General features: G+C 38.3%; 1 long non-coding RNA gene across 2 annotated transcripts; it reads right to left on the bottom strand.

Moving 5' to 3' along the window:
- Nucleotides 1–10348: 10348 nt before the first annotated feature.
- Nucleotides 10349–16122, bottom strand: LOC133780248 (uncharacterized). Of its 2 annotated transcripts, none has more exons than XR_009869185.1 (3): nt 15789–16122; nt 15609–15658; nt 10349–10822 (listed from the first exon to the last, which is right to left on the bottom strand). It is a non-coding gene; the product is annotated as an uncharacterized LOC133780248 (long non-coding RNA). The 2 variants fall into 2 exon arrangements; XR_009869184.1 differs by lacking the exon at nt 10349–10822 and adding an exon at nt 15440–15469.
- Between the last annotated feature and the right edge of the window lie 452 nt (nt 16123–16574).

Consider the following 16574-nt stretch of genomic DNA (forward strand, 5'->3'; position numbering starts at 1 on the left):
AGAAGACGAGTTCATGACCGTGATGGAAATGGAATGAAAGGATGTCGTTCATCATCTTGTCGATACACGGTGGTGGTGGTGATTCGCCGAGCAAGATCAACGCAGAACACGACGACATCTTCCGCTTTGAGGCAGCGACCATCGACCAAGTTGGACCAGTTATCGCCGAACAACACTTTCCGTCGGCTCTCAGCTTCAGCTTTGTCTCCATATCGATGTGCCGATACGTCTGGTCCCACACTCGAACCACAAAATTGTCACGATTCAAATCTCCCGGCTCTGTTATTGCTTCTGCTACCTCTGTCGGCAGCTGTATGTGATGACGAAAACGACTGCTCATATCCGCCTCGGTCAGTTTTTTCACACACAGAAATGGCTGCTGCTGCTGCTGCTTAGTATTCAGTACTGTAAACTATTCAGAATTTTCTGAAAACTTGCAGGACGCTCTAAATAACTACAATATATTATACATGGTCTTAAAAAAAATCGCGCCGAAAATTGTTCAAGAGTTGAGAACACTAACAGTCCCACCGGTAGGGCTTAAAGTGAAGTTCCTATAAGAAAATTCCCGTTTAAGTATATACCACAAATATTTCGTCACATTGTGTGACTATAATAATAATGGAGTATTTTATGGTAGGGGCTTCAAAAAAAGCCCCACTAGTGGGGCTCTTTTGTATTTCTGACCCATGAACAATTTTTGACGCGATTTTTTTTATGAACGTGTATATTGTAGTTATTTAGAGTATTCTGCAAATTTTTAGAAAATTCCGAATAATTTACAGTGCCGAAAACTAGATTCAAACATGCTACTTTCCACTCGCATAAAAAAATTAGTCATGCGTGCAATAACATGTTTTTAAACTAGTTTTCGACACTGTAAATTATTTGGAATTTTCTGAAAATTTACAAGATGCTTTAAATAACTACAATATACACGATCATAAAAAAATCGCACCGAAAACTGTTCACGAGTTGAGAACACAAAAGAGCCTCACCGATAGGGCTCTTTTTGAAGACCCTTCCATAAAAATTTCCAATAATAATAATAATAAAACTCAAATAAAATTTATATGCTTAAATAATGATAATAAAATATTATTTACTATTTATTTAAGTTAAAATAAAGTATTATGTATTAATAAAATTTAACACTTGATTTTATTTATTTTAATAAATTTTAAGTATTATTGATTTATTAAAAGAGTTAAAAATGATTTTAATTATAAATAAAAATATATGAGTTGTTATTTAAAAAAAAAAATATTTGGATAATTTTATTAGTGGGCTCTAAATTTTCAATGAAATATTACTATAATTAATATGACATTCCTATATATATGTGACTGACAAAGTTAATGAAACTAAACGACATGTGGTTTGGACAAACCTTTGGATCAAACTAATCAGATAGATCATATACACATTAATATATGAAAAAGGAGTTATTTGAGAGAAAATTATATTTCTATTTTAAGTATGTCACACTATTTTATATTTATTAAACTATTTCGATCGAAAACTAAATCTGCTAAATATTAAAATCAAATAATAATATCAGGAACTTGAAACTATAACTTTATATATGTAGCTTGGTTCACCAAACTTTTCGGCTTTCAACTTCTTAAAACCATTTTTTGGCTCAGAGATTTTTTTAAAGTAAAAACTTAAATTTTGAGGAAATCCAACCATAATTTAAAAAAGAAAAATACTAAGCGGCATTAGTGAAGTATTGTTATTGGTGCAATCCAATAGCATGACTCACACAATTTAAATATATAATAAATATGGAGTATTGCTAAACTAATTGTCAGGAGTCACCTCCTGTGGTGTTGAACAGCTTAAGGTGTCAAATAGCAATACTTTAAAAAAAAAAATATTTTAAAAACGAAAAATATGTCTTTATTATTTTTAAGTAAATATAATTTAATTATTTAAATTATCATAAAATATCTTAAAAATATCATATTTTAATTTAATATTTTTTGTTTTAAATTTATATTTGTTCTAGTTTTTTAATTTAACAGTGACAATAAAAAAATTATATGATTTTTTAATTTAATTAAATTTGGTTTAAGTTATAAAATATATAATTTTATTATTTTTAAATAATTATTATTGCAAAATATCTCAAAAATATTATATTTTAATTTATTTAAATTTAAGTTATATTTACAATTCTACTATTAAATATAAAAATATTTTGTTAAAGTTTTGGGAAAAAAATAAAATAACTCTAAAAACAAAATAAAATTTATTATTTATGCATAAATATCATTTGCATACATGACAATAAGGAATGCAACCAAACGAGGCCTTAGTCAACGCGCTCAAAAGGTGGGCGCTACACCTCAAGGGCCTAAATAATCCCCAATCAGTACTACTACTCTTGGTCCCAACAACCTTATCAACAGCTTTCGCCGCCGGTTCGTTGAGCTCTTTGACCGGAAACATGGGCACCGGAATAGTTTTCCGGCTATGTTGCCTCTTCCTTATCTCACTCAGCTCCATCTTCGGTTGAAGCTTCATCACCAACCCAACAAAGACCTTATGCTTTCGAGAACTACTGCTCCGGAACGAGGACTTGCCCGTTGCCGCCGGTGAACCCACGAACTGACCAAAACGAACCGATTTCGAACGAACCTTACTATTAACAGCAGGAACTGCGGCGGAAACGACGAAGCTACGAGACCGTTTAAACGATTCTCGCCGGATGAAAAGGCCGTTCTGGGGGTGTCGTAGAAACTCGTTCTTCTGCTTCGGAGGTATGATTTCGCCGCAGAATACGACCTCGTTTCTGGGGTCGCAGAATGAGAGGAATGATAATTGATCGTCGTTGTCCAAGAAATTTTCTTGGTTAGTGTCGTTGGTGTTATCCATATTAAAATCAAAGCAAGCTTATAACGATTAATGCATAGAGTTGGTTATTGGTTTTATGTGTAGTGTTCATATTATTTATACGTAAGAAAACACGTTTAAGTAAATAATATTATATTGTGCAAAGAGGCTTCTTCCTTCTTCTGACCATAGAGTTGGTAATGACTAATATTTTTATATTATTTATGAATAAAGTTGCCTATTAGGTGCAAGGTCATCTAGTTTTAGCTGATTTTCTAGAAGGAAGTATAATTAAAAATGAAAAATCAAATGTACAAGAAAGTGAAAGTGTTTGATTAGTCAAATTCTCACGTCCACCCTCCTCGAAGGTGCACACCATTTAGTGTTTTTGACTCTAGAAATATTTTCGGCCATTTTTTTTTATTTCTAATTATATATGTTGTAGTCATTTAGAGACTAATGTAAATTTTTAGAAAATTCTTAATAATTTATAGTGCTGAAAATAAACTTCTAACATGTTATCTTCCACGCGCATAAAAAAATTAATTATGCGTGCAACAACTTGTTTTAAACCTAGTTTTTGGCACGGTAAATTATTCAGAATTTTTTACAAATTTGCAGTATACTCAAAATAACTACAATGTACACGGTCATAAAAAAAAAATTCGTCGAAAATACTTCTCGAGCCAAAAACACCAGGGGTTGCACCAGTGTGCCCCTTTTTTTTTGGGGGGGGGGGGGGTTGCACCAGAGAATTCCCCCTTTGTTTATATATATGGTGGACATTAATAAATGAATATATTACATGCGAATTATCGGTTGCACCTAGTGATGCACATGAGACGGGGAATTAGCGGGGAGTGCTCCCCCGTCCCTGTCCCTGTCCCATCCCTGCTTATTCCCCGTCGGGGACGGGGTGGGAAATCCCCTATTAGGGTGGGGAATCCACACGTGGAACTCATTTATTTAAAAAATAAATTTTAAATTAAAATTTTAAAATAATAATAATAAATTATATGTAAATTAAAATATTACACAATATTCATTATTTAAAATATTAAACACTTTCCTAAATAAAATTTAAATTTTTTAAAAAGTTACTACTATATTACAAAAAACACATAAAGAAATATATAAAATACATATAAAATATTACAAAAATATATAAAAATTTAAACGGGGCCCTGTCGGGGCGGGGAGTGCTATCTCCGTCCCCACCCCATTTATAATTTGGGGATCGAAAGTTATCCTCATCCCCGCCCCGTTCCCCATTTAGATGGGGATTCCCTGCCCATTAGGGACGGGTCCCCGTGGGGCCCTGTCCCCATGGGGAAAATGTGCAGCTCTAGTTGCACCCTCGCTAAAAAGGGCACATTGGTATACCCCTCTGATGTTTAAACGGGGCCCCGTCGGGGCGGGGAGTGCTATCTCCGTCCCCACCCCATTTATAATTCGGGGATCGAAAGTTATCCTCATCCCCGCCCCGTTCCCCATTTAGATGGGGATTCCCTGCCCATTAGGGACGGGTCCCTGTGGGGCCCTGTCCCCATGGGGAAAATGTGCATCTCTAGTTGCACCCTCGCTAAAAAGGGCACACTGGTATACCCCTCTGATGTTTTTAGCTCAGTAAGTATTTCGGGGAATTTCTTTTTTATGACCATGGACATTGTAGTTATTTAAAACATCCTGCAAATTTTCAAAAAATTCTGAATAATTTATCCACTATGGTCGAGCCTCAACCTCTTGTCTTGGTTCACCCAACGCTCGGTCCACCTCCTAAAAAACCTTCTGCTTCTCTAACCCACAAGTTGTCAGTTTCTACTCACGTTGAGGAGTATGTAATTGACAATGCTGCTGGGTCCCATGGTGCTACGCTGGGGTCGGACGTCTTGTCCCGAGTGGGCCAGAGCTTTAGCAGTTTTGATGCTCCCCAATGGAAATTTTTGAACAACGCCCAAGACTGCAACACACTCTACGAGAAGAGTATCGAGCTTGCCGCCGCAGGAACTTTTCTTTTTTCGCCTTTAGCTATATTTATAGACGATCCGTATACTAATGATGATGAATTTTTTTTTTGTATGCCAGACTCTTGCTGTTTCTGCTCAGCTCAACTATAAGTTGAATAACGAGATCCACTCGAGCAACTCCTATGTTCAGGAGGTGAAGGATCTTAAACTCAAACTGAGTGATGAACTAAGGGCAGCAAATGCAAAGCTTGAGGCAGGAGCCGAGGAGCTTAGGGCCAAGGCATCCGAGCTTGAGAAGCAGAATGCTAGGCTCGTGGAACTTGAGAAGGAGAACGCTAAGCTCGTGGAGCTTGAGAAAGAGAACACTCGGCTCCAGGAGGATAATAAAAAGCTCGAAGAAGACAAGGCCGCCACTTTTGATATAATTGAGGGTGAAAAGGCTCGCCTCCTTGCCGAGTACAAAGAGAAGAAGGACCAAGCGGTTGATCTGGCTATGTACAGAATATGGGCCAATAATGACGACCTCAATACTAGCTTCCTAGGCCCTCTTGAGGCAAAGCTCCTAGATAAGTGGAATTCTTGGCTTAAGGCGGAGGAGGCTGCTCGGGAGGCCGCTAAGGAGGTTGCTCAGAAGGATAGTCATGTTATTCGTCCTGGGGAGTCTAGTGCTGCTGGTAATGGAAGAATTCGATGGAGAGAGGCGGAGAGAAATGGGAGGCTATGGGTCTGTAACACCCTAAGTTGCTAATAAGGTTTAGAACCTTGATTAGCGTGCCTGGAGGGCAATAAGTGAATTAGTATGATAATATGTGAATTTAAATGAATATGTGATTAGAATGCATTTTTAGGTGGTATAAATATGCATGTGGGCCCCATTTGCATGATAGGGGTAAATTGGTAATTTTAACCCGTTGAGGGCATAAATGCGATAATTGTATTGAGTGATTTGTACCATGTGAGTGTGATGATATCAGTGTGATGCACGTACCGAGACGGTCCTAAGGAACTAATTAGCTTAAAAGTCACACCAGGATTAAATACCCGGCTCGGGAGGAGTCTAGGGGTATTTTGGGGATTTTGTAGTTGGGTTCTTGTGAGTTAATGGTAACTGGTAATTTGGTAACTTGTGTAACCGTTAGTAACCACTGTGAGTAACAAGTTGTAAGGAAAGGTGGTAGAATAGTAATAGAAATGAAATGACAAAAATGGCCTTGAGGTTTAGTTAGGAAGGGATATTTGAGGAAGGGTGGAATAGTCATTTGGCAGGATAGATAACCATTAGCTGAAGGAAAAGAATCATACACGTTATTTCATTTGGGGCATGTTTTGTTTATGATGAAATTGGGAGAAACCTAAAGGAAAAGAGAAGAAAAGGAAGGAAGCTGAGTTTGGAACCTAGAGGATAAATCAAGGTGGGTTGAAGTAATTGAAGCCAAACAAGAGTCAAGATTTGTTCTGAGGTAATAATTGCTCTTGTTTTGTTGAGTTTTAAGCTTGATTTCAGAAAGTAAGAGTGGTAATTTGAGGATAGCTATGGCTGGTTTTGTGAGAATTTAGCCTGTGGAATTAGAAGGCTTAGCTTGGAGCTGGAAGCAAGGGAGCTTAGGGTTTGATTCTTCATTCAAGGTAAGGATTCTGTGCAATTATAAAGTTTGTTTCTGTTGTGAATTATGGAATTTGAAGTGTGGTTTAGGTTGGGTCTAAGTTTTTAACTTTCTGATTTGAATTACTAAGGCATGAAACTAAAGTGTGATTTATGGGAGTGATTGTGTAATTGAGCTAGATTATGATGTTTATAGGTTGTTTAATGGTCTATTTGGGGTTTTGAATTGGTTTTGGGGCTTAGGTATGAGTTTGGGATGATTTGGAGTGGTTTTGGCTCGGGGAAATGCAGGGGAAAAAACCCAGATTTCTGGGTTTGCAAAGGAGCGCCGCGGCCCTGTTCTTGGGCGCCGCGGCACGAGGCTGATTTCGGGCAGGGGAAGTTCTCTGACTTGCTGGGCGCCGCGGCCCTCTAGGGCAGCGCCGCGGTGCTAGGCCATTTTCAGAACATGAGATTTTGTAATTTTGAGATTTTGCTCCGAGGGTTCGGGGGATGTCTTCGGTGTATTGTTTTAGGGATTTGAGGGTTCCGAGAGTGTGGGATTGGCCCCGGAAAGTGGATTTGGATTGGTTAGCATTCAAGGGTGTTTTTATATGTGTTGTGACTAGGTCTTTGGAGAGGCTCGGGTTAGAGGACCGTGCTCGCAGCCTTAGTGCATCAGGAAGCTCGGGATACAGGTAAGAGAACTGTATCACACTACTACAAAAAAGACCTTTTAGGACTCGCGGGGCACGAGTCCTCTATTTGAGAGCCTTAAAAAACTGGGGTTTTTTAGCACTCGCGTTGTGAGTCCTAAAAGAATGTTTTTAGGACTCACATTGCGAGTCCTAAAAACAATGCGAGTCCTAAAAAGTTTTCACTACTACAAAAAAAATCATTTTAGGACTCACAATGTGTGTCCTAAAAAATTTATGAGTACCATTTAATTAATTATAATTTTATTTTATAAATCAATATTTGGGTAAAATGCCCAATTTTTTTTTAGATTTCATTATTATTGAATGAGTAATAAATATATACTTATATATTTAAAATAAATAAATTATAGAAAATATTAGAAATATTCTTATGGTTAGCTGAATGAATATATTAAAGATACTCAAAAACAAAATCAAAACAAACATTCTTGAGATAACTAGCAAACATTAATCTACACCATTAATATTATATGATTATATACAATCAACATCAATAGCATATCCGAAACTTTTCCATGGACATACAGATCCAAACTAAATGTTTCCATTGACATAAAGATCCAACCAAATACAACACTGAAAATCCAACCAAACACAACCAACCACCACCTGAAAATGAAGACCCGCCTGTAGCCACCACCTGAAATGAAGACCCGCTTGCGAGCCACCGCCTCTGTGAGCCACCGTTGCAGCGAGCCCCTCCGCGAACCACTGTTGCAATGAGCCACCGTCTCTGTGAGCCACCGTTGCAGCGAGCCCCTCCACGATCCACCGCCTCTGTGAGCCACCGTTGCAGCGAGCCCCGCCTCATCGTGAGCCGCGAGCCACCGTTGCAACGAGCCTCTTCGCATCTGCTTGAGTGAGCCACAGATCTCGTCGACGGCGTCCATGTGCGGCCAGGTGCGAGTCTGAAACTGAGGGAGACGCATGGGAAGGATGAGGGAGAATAGAGGGTCGGCAGGACAGGGGAGAAGAGAGGGTCAGCAGAGGCAAGGGAGAAGAGAGGGTCGGAGGGTCGGCAGAGGCAAGGGAGAAGAGAGGGTCGGTTGGGCAGGGGAGAAGAGAGGGTCGGCTGAAGCTTTTAGGGTTAGGATTTAGTTTATTAGGTTTGATTTTTTTTTAAATACAATATTTGGGTATAACCCCAAATAAATAAAATTCAATTTTCATTTCTTTTTTTAAAAAATTAAAAAAAAAATCTGTTTTTTTAATTTAGTTATTAAAATAAAGCATTAATTTATTTATTATTTTTTTACTTAAAAGTTTTTAGGACACCCAAAGTGAGTCCTTAAAAGTCACCACTAATATTACACTTAAATTTTCTATTAAGGTTTTTTAGGATTCACATATGTTTTCAGGACACTCATTGCGAGTCCTAAAAACAGTTTTTAAGGAAAATTGGAGGGAATTTGAATTTTTTTTAAATTTAAACTTTTAGGATACACATAAGTTTTTAGGACTCGCAACGCGAGTCCTAAAAAGTCCAGGAGGTATTTGTTTTAAAAAAAAATCTCAAATATTTAGGACACACATAGTTTTTAGGACTCGCTCCGCGAGTCCTAAAACAAATTCTTTAAGGACTCACAATGCTTTTTTTAGGACTCGCATTTATGTGAGTGTCCTAAAAATGTGTCCTAAAAAGGTGATTTTGTAGTAGTGGCACCTGTAGAGCGGGGCTTGGGCCCATAGTTTTGTTGCAGGGCGCGGCCCTAGATTGTATTATTGCCAGGATGTAGCATTACATGAATGATTATATATTTGATTGTTATTTGAGAATACTAAATGTGGAAATAGCTGAATGAACGGCGAAGGGCCGGGAACGGCAAAAGGCCAAGAACGGCAGTGGGGTCGGGAATACTACTTAGCACATGGAGTGCTCGTGGCTAGGGCGAGACCCCAATGGATACATGGGATATCCTTACGATGTAGACTGAGATCCCAGGCTTTGGTAACACTTCTGGGACGGCATGGCCGTATACGTGTTAGATTATATGGACTGTCTGACTAAATTTGAGATATCTGCTGAAATGACTGTATAATATGCATATGTCATGTACTGTTTGAGTTTTCTTGCTGGGCTTCGGCTCACGGGTGCTCTGTGTTGCAGGTAAGGGCAAAGAGAAAGTCAACCAGCCATGAGTACAGAGAGCGTGGGGGCGGCGCGTACATGTTCGGTCTGCCCGACTGCTTTGGTTGGGGATATTTTTGAGAAATGGTTGTACAAACCCTAGTTTTGATGGTTAATTACTTATAAGCTTGCTTTGAGTTGTAAATATTTTATAAACTGAATTATGGGATCCCGAATGTTAAACTCTTGAACTTTTAATGAAATAGAGTACTTTTTAAAGATTACAGCCTAGATTTTCACTTAATCACACTTTTATTTTAAAAACCATGTTTAGCAAGTTGATTGTACATTTTAACCTCACTTAGTAACGACTCTAAGGTAGTAGGGCGTTACAGGGTCTGTAAAAACTGAAGGAAAGAGAAGAAGAAGAATGGGGATTGCGTAGTTGGAGATATTTATTGAATCCATAACGAGAATATGTTCTCGGTATAGGCACTAACCGCGAAAAGTTATCGCGCATCTGAGATGTCTATACCGAGAACATGTTCTCCGTATAGCTTTTTTTTTTTAAGTGAGACTTTAAAGTTTCAAATAGCAACACTCTAAAATAAAATTAAAACTAAAATGAAAATCCAAGAATGACATAAAGAAGTTAGAATAATAACTAATCAGTTAATTACCTAACTAACTAACTAAAAGCGATTATAAGTAAGTAGTTGGTGCCGAAATCCGTTAAGAGAATATCCAAACATTAAATCTCTACTATCGATCTTCATTATCTCTCTCACTCAGAGACTCCATTTTCTTTTTCTATCTTTCGAGAATGGGGAAGTTATTGTTTGGAAGCGTAGTGACGGACATCAACACTTTGTTTCTCCCGAATCCACTAGCAGCTATCCTCGAAACTCATAGGATTATTCTTCAAAGACGGAGTATTTTCATTAGTGACAGATCGATGGGTGTGGGTGAAGGCCGTGGCGTTAGGCTGGTGTTCTGCAACTTCGGGCGTGTCAAGATTGAAGGAGCCTGTTGAAATTAATTCCCCATATAAGCTGACCTGTCACAAATACAACATGCAATTAGAAGCAAATCCAAAGACAAGTTCAACCGTACTATTACCAAGATCAGAAAACAGTTAGTTATTCCTAACTACTCAGACCCTATAAATAGAAGAAGGAGAGTTCATAAACACTTACAGCTTATAACGAAAATCTCCAGAAGAAAGAGAAGTGATCCTGAGTGAAATCTAGTGAGAGAAGCTCTCAAGTTGAGAGAAAGAAAGAGAAGTGTTAGAGAGAAGAAAAAAGTGAGGGATCGGTTCAATCCAGAGAGAAGAAAAGAGAAAGAAAGAGTGATTGAGAGTTTTTGATTCATACCTGGTTGAAGCATCAAGATTATCAGCTGACTTGTGGCTGAAATCTCCAGAAATCTGTTGTAAACAGTGATCTTGATAATGGATTTGACTCGAGCTTTCTCTGAGGTAGCTCACCAAGGATGTAACCCCAAATTTTGGTGGTGAACCTTGTAATCTCTCGTGTTTGTATCTCTTTCCCTCTCATCTCTTTTCTGGTTTGGTTATCTTTGAGCTTTGGTTCTGTATTGATGTGTTTACCCAATTTTATATATACTTGTGGTGTTCTCTCGAAGCCTGTTCAAACACAAAGTAAAGCATAAAATTGGTAAAGTTAAAATCAAAGACTTTAAAAGAATCAACAAAGATAACGTGTCACTATTTTTGTCCACATATATCAGAAACATATAGAAAGATCAAGAATGACCTTGTACACTAATGTGTGTGTGTGAGTTGTGTAGGGATAAAAGGGTAAAATAACCTACAGTGGTATCAGAGCCAGGTTCTCAACAGCAAGAATAACTCACAAGAAATTAGAGGAGAAGATCAAGACTGGAGGAATCAAGTCCCCAAGGAGGAGCACTTGACCCAGAAGAGTTTGAGGATGTCCCATTAGACAATCAAACTGAGTATCCTTTAAAAGAATCTATTATTGTTTCTGAATTTACTAACATGAGTAATATAAAGGTGGACATTGACAGGTTTGATGGATCTGGAGACTACAGAATTTGGAGAAGAAAGATTAGGTCATTACTAGCACAACAGAAGCTGCTTAGAGTGCTAGAAGACCCAATTGAATGGCCTGATGGAACATCCAAAATTCAGAAGGAAGAGTTGCTAGAAACAACAACTGGAATTATAATTTTCAACTTGTCTGATGCAATTATAAGACAGGTTGACAAAGAAGAAACCCCTGCAAAGATATGGAGGAAATTGGAGGAGCAATTTCAGAAAAAGTCCCTAACTAACAAGATATACCTAAAGGAGAGGATTTTTGGATTCAAAATGTCACATTCAAAGACATTGGAACAAAATCTTGATGAGTTTCTAAGATTGCATATAGAGTTGGCTAACTCTGGTGAGAATGAAGCCTTGAGTGATGAAAATCAGGCTATTATAATTCTTAACTCTCTACCAGAATCTTATAGAGAGGTTAAGAATGCAATAAAATATGGAAGGACTGAAATCACCTTAGAAGAAGTCATCTCTGCCTTGAAGTCAAAGGATCTTGAAATGAAGACTGAAAAACACAGTGGTTCAAATGGGGAATTAAACTTAAGCAGGGGAAGATCAGATCAAAGAAAACCCTGGCATAAGAAGGGAAGAAGTCAGAGTAGGGGATCCAGCAAAGAACACTATTCAGGGAAACCAAGGTTTCAACCAAAGAATCCCAAAGATCCCAATGGCTGTTACCATTGTGGGAAACTTGGTCACATGAGAAGAGACTGTTACTTCTGGAAGAAAAGTAACAAATACAAATCTGAGGGACAAGATAATGGTCCACAGAAAACAGACAGTTACAAGCACAGAGATCACCAAGAAGCCAACTACATTGATGGCTATGACAGTGGGGAGGTTTACCTAGCTGCAGATACCTTAAAAAATGACTGGATCCTAGATTCAGGTTGTACATTCCATATGACTAACAACAAATGTTTGTTATCTGATTACAGGGAAATCAGGGGAGGAAAGGTCATATTGGGAAATAATCAAACATGTGAAATTGAAGGCATAGGCACTGTGAGCTTCAAAATGTTTGATGGAATAGTCAGATCACTAAGGGGGGTGAGGTATGTACCTAACCTATCTAGAAATTTAATTTCTCTAAGTGTGCTTGATGACTTGCAGATTGAAAGTAGAATCAAAGATGGACAAATGAAACTGTGTAAAGGGTCTATGGTGATCATGAAAGGGATGAAGGAAGATGGCCTGTACTACCTATGTGGAGATCCTATTGCTAATTGTAATAACACAGTTCTTACACCTGAAGATGATAGAGCAACTTTGTGGCATAGGAGGTTGGGGCACATCAGTGAAAAGGGCTTGCAAATAATCAACAGCCAGAACCTACTTGGAAAAGATAAGGTATCTAAGGTAGATTTTTGTGAACACTGTATTTTGGGAAAACACCACAGACTGAAATTTAACACTGGCTCACATAAATCAAAACATATCATGGAATATATACACTCTGATTTATGGGGACCAGAGAAAGAAAAAACCTATGGTGGATGTTCTTACTTCCTTTCTATTGTTGATGATTTTTCAAGAAAAGTATGGGTTTATTTGCTTAAAAATAAAAATGATGCTTTTCAAAAGTTTGTGCATTGGAAAACCTTAATGGAAAACCAAACTGATAGGAAGGTCAAAGTATTGAGAACTAATAATGGGTTAGAATTTTGTAATGATTTGTTTAATCATTACTGTAAGGAACAGGGTATTATGCGACACAAGTCTGTGAGGCACACACCACAACAAAATGGGGTTGCAGAGAGAATGAATAGAACCCTATTAAATAAATCTAGGTGTATGTTGTTCAGTTCAGGTCTGTCTAAGGGGTTCTGGGGTGAGGCAGTTGTAACTGCAGCTTATTTGATTAATAGGTGCCCATCTAGTGCCATAAACTTAAAGACACCAGAAGAGGTCTGGTCTGGAAAGCCACCAGACCTATCCAACCTTAGAGTTTTTGGTTGTGCAGCATATGCACATCAAAACATTGGAAAGTTAGAACCTAGGGCTGTTAAAGGAGTTTTCTTAGGCTATCCTGATGGGGTCAAAGGGTATAGAATCTGGCTTAGAGATCAAGGGGGTTTAAAGACAATCATAAGCAGAGATGTAATTTTCAAAGAAAATATATTTCCTTGTATTTCTAACAACACACCTAGTGCAGGTATACAAACTAACCCTGCAGGCATATCAGATTTTGAAATACAACAGAACACACTGGAAAATACAGAAGAGGACCCTGATGTGAATCAAGTGGAACTTGTTCAGGTGGAACAAGTTCAGAGAGGCCCAGAGACTGAAGATCAAGCTCAGGTGGAACCAGAACTTGAAAGGACAATCCCAACTACCTCAGGACAAATAGAAGACCATGTTGATACAGGGACAGATGAGGGAGATCAAAGTCTAAGGGATTATCAACTGACAAAGGACAGGAGTAAGAGAGTTCCTAAGCCTACACAGAGGTTTAGTTTCAATGCATGGAATGAAGTAATAGCTTATGCTTTCCTAAGTGCTATGGAAATTACAACAACTACAGAACCTAGTTCCTATGAAGAAGCTGTGCATAGTAAGGATGCTAAGAAATGGTCAAATGCTATGGATGATGAGATGAGTTCCCTACAAAAGAATAAAACTTGGAAAGTAGTCAAGAGGCCTCCTGGCAAGAATGTGATTTCATGCAAATGGCTATTTAAGCATAAGGAAGGAAACAAACCAGGTGATCCAGTAAGATTTAAAGCAAGGTTAGTGGCTAAAGGGTTTAGCCAAAAGGAGGGCATTGACTATACAGAGATATTTTCACCTGTTGTGAAATATAAGACAATCAGAAGTATGTTGGCTGTGGCAACTAAATTCGATATGGAGATAGAACAGATGGATGTTACCACTGCATTTCTAAATGGAGAGCTAGAAGAAGACATTTACATGGAGCAACCTAAGGGGTACATTAAAAAGGGAGAAGAAAACCTAGTGTGCAAACTAGAAAGATCTTTATATGGACTCAAACAGTCCCCTAGACAGTGGAACAAGAGGTTCGATACCTTTATGACAAAACAAGGATATCTAAGAAGCTATTATGACCACTGCTTGTACTACAAAGGGACAGAAACTCATACAGCAATCTACCTACTCTTGTATGTAGATGATATGCTTGTTATAAGCAAAGAAAAGGCCAAAGTGGAAAACTTGAAGAACCTGCTAAAAGCTGAATTTGAAATGAAGGACTTAGGGGAAGCTACTAAAATACTTGGAATGAACATCAGAAGAGATAGGCAGAAAGGGAAACTGATACTAAACCAGGAAGATTATATCAACAAAATCCTAAAGAAGTTTTCTATGGAAGATGCCAAGATAACTAAGCAACCTATAACCTATCAGCATCAATTATCCAAGGCTCAATGTCCAACAGAACCTAAAGCCATAGATGAGATGAAGGAGGTGCCCTATTCCAATGCTGTAGGTTCTGTTATGTATCTAATGGTATGTACTAGGCCTGACCTAGCACATGTAATGAGCATCCTAAGCAAATACATGGCTAATCCAGGAAAAGAGCACTGGCAGGCAATGAAATGGACTATGAGGTACCTAGCAGGGACTACTACAGTTGGCCTAGTGTACAGAAGGCTTAGCTCCAAGTTACTTATAGAGGGGTACAGTGATGCTGATTATGCAGGTGATAAAGACAGTAGAAGGTCAACTACAGCCTATTACTTTACAATAGGAGGAAGCTGTGTAAGCTGGAAAGTACAACTCCAACCAGTAGTTGCTTTGTCAACTACTGAGTCAGAGTATATAGCTGTTACTGAAGCAATAAAGGAAGCAATATGGCTTCAGGGTCTCCTAGAAGAAATTACTAAGACTAAACAGACTCCCACAGTGTATTCAGATAGCCAAAGTTGTATACATCTGTGCAAAAATCCAGTGTTCCATGACAGGACAAAACATATTGAAATCAAGTATCACTTTATCAGAGACAAAGTGACACAAGAGTTGGTTTCAATACAGAAAATACCTACAGAAGAAAATCTTGCAGATATGGGAACCAAAATTGTAACCCTTCACAAATTCAAGCTCTGCATGAATTTGTTAGGGGTCGATAATGGAGGCTAGACCTAAGGAGACTAGAGCTAGGACCCTCAGAGAAAACACTATTCAGATCAGATCAGCTTATATGAGGAATGAGGTGGAAATTGTTGAAATTAATTCCCCATATAAGCTGACCTGTCACAAATACAACATGCAGTTAGAAGCAAATCCAAAGACAAGTTCAACCGTACTATTACCAAGATCAGAAAACAGTTAGTTATTCCTAACTACTCAGACCCTATAAATAGAAGAAGGAGAGTTCATAAACACTTACAGCTTATAACGAAAATCTCCAGAAGAAAGAGAAGTGATCCTGAGTGAAATCTAGTGAGAGAAGCTCTCAAGTTGAGAGAAAGAAAGAGAAGTGTTAGAGAGAAGAAAAAAGTGAGGGATCGGTTCAATCCAGAGAGAAGAAAAGAGAAAGAAAGAGTGATTGAGAGTTTTTGATTCATACCTGGTTGAAGCATCAAGATTATCAGCTGACTTGTGGCTGAAATCTCCAGAAATCTGTTGTAAACTGTGATCTTGATAATGGATTTGACTCGAGCTTTCTCTGAGGTAGCTCACCAAGGATGTAACCCCAAATTTTGGTGGTGAACCTTGTAATCTCTCGTGTTTGTATCTCTTTCCCTCTCATCTCTTTTCTGGTTTGGTTATCTTTGAGCTTTGGTTCTGTATTGATGTGTTTACCCAATTTTATATATACTTGTGGTGTTCTCTCGAAGCCTGTTCAAACACAAAGTAAAGCATAAAATTGGTAAAGTTAAAATCAAAGACTTTAAAAGAATCAACAAAGATAACGTGTCACTATTTTTGTCCACAAAAATCAGAAACATATAGAAAGATCAAGAATGACCTTGTACACTAATGTGTGTGTGTGAGTTGTGTAGGGATAAAAGGGTAAAATAACCTACAGAGCCCAATGGAGCTCGTTCGTCAGAGATCGCGGCATCAGAGTCGGAGACGTTCTTCTCTTGCAATTATATGATGACACCATCAATATCACCGTACTCCGATTAGACGGCGAGGACAACCGCACTGTGATTCCACCCCTGCCCCAACAACAACCACAAGATCATCACCAACATCATCGTGATCGTTCTGATCAACAGCAGCAGCCATTTCTGTGTGTGAAAAAACTGACCGAGGCGGATATGAGCAGTCGTTTTCGTCATCAGATACAGCTGCCGAGAGAGGTAGCAGAAGCAGTAACAGAGCCGGGAGATTTGAATCGTGATAA

Source organism: Humulus lupulus, chromosome 5 (genome assembly GCF_963169125.1).
Source record: "Humulus lupulus chromosome 5, drHumLupu1.1, whole genome shotgun sequence".
NCBI lineage: Eukaryota > Viridiplantae > Streptophyta > Magnoliopsida > Rosales > Cannabaceae > Humulus > Humulus lupulus.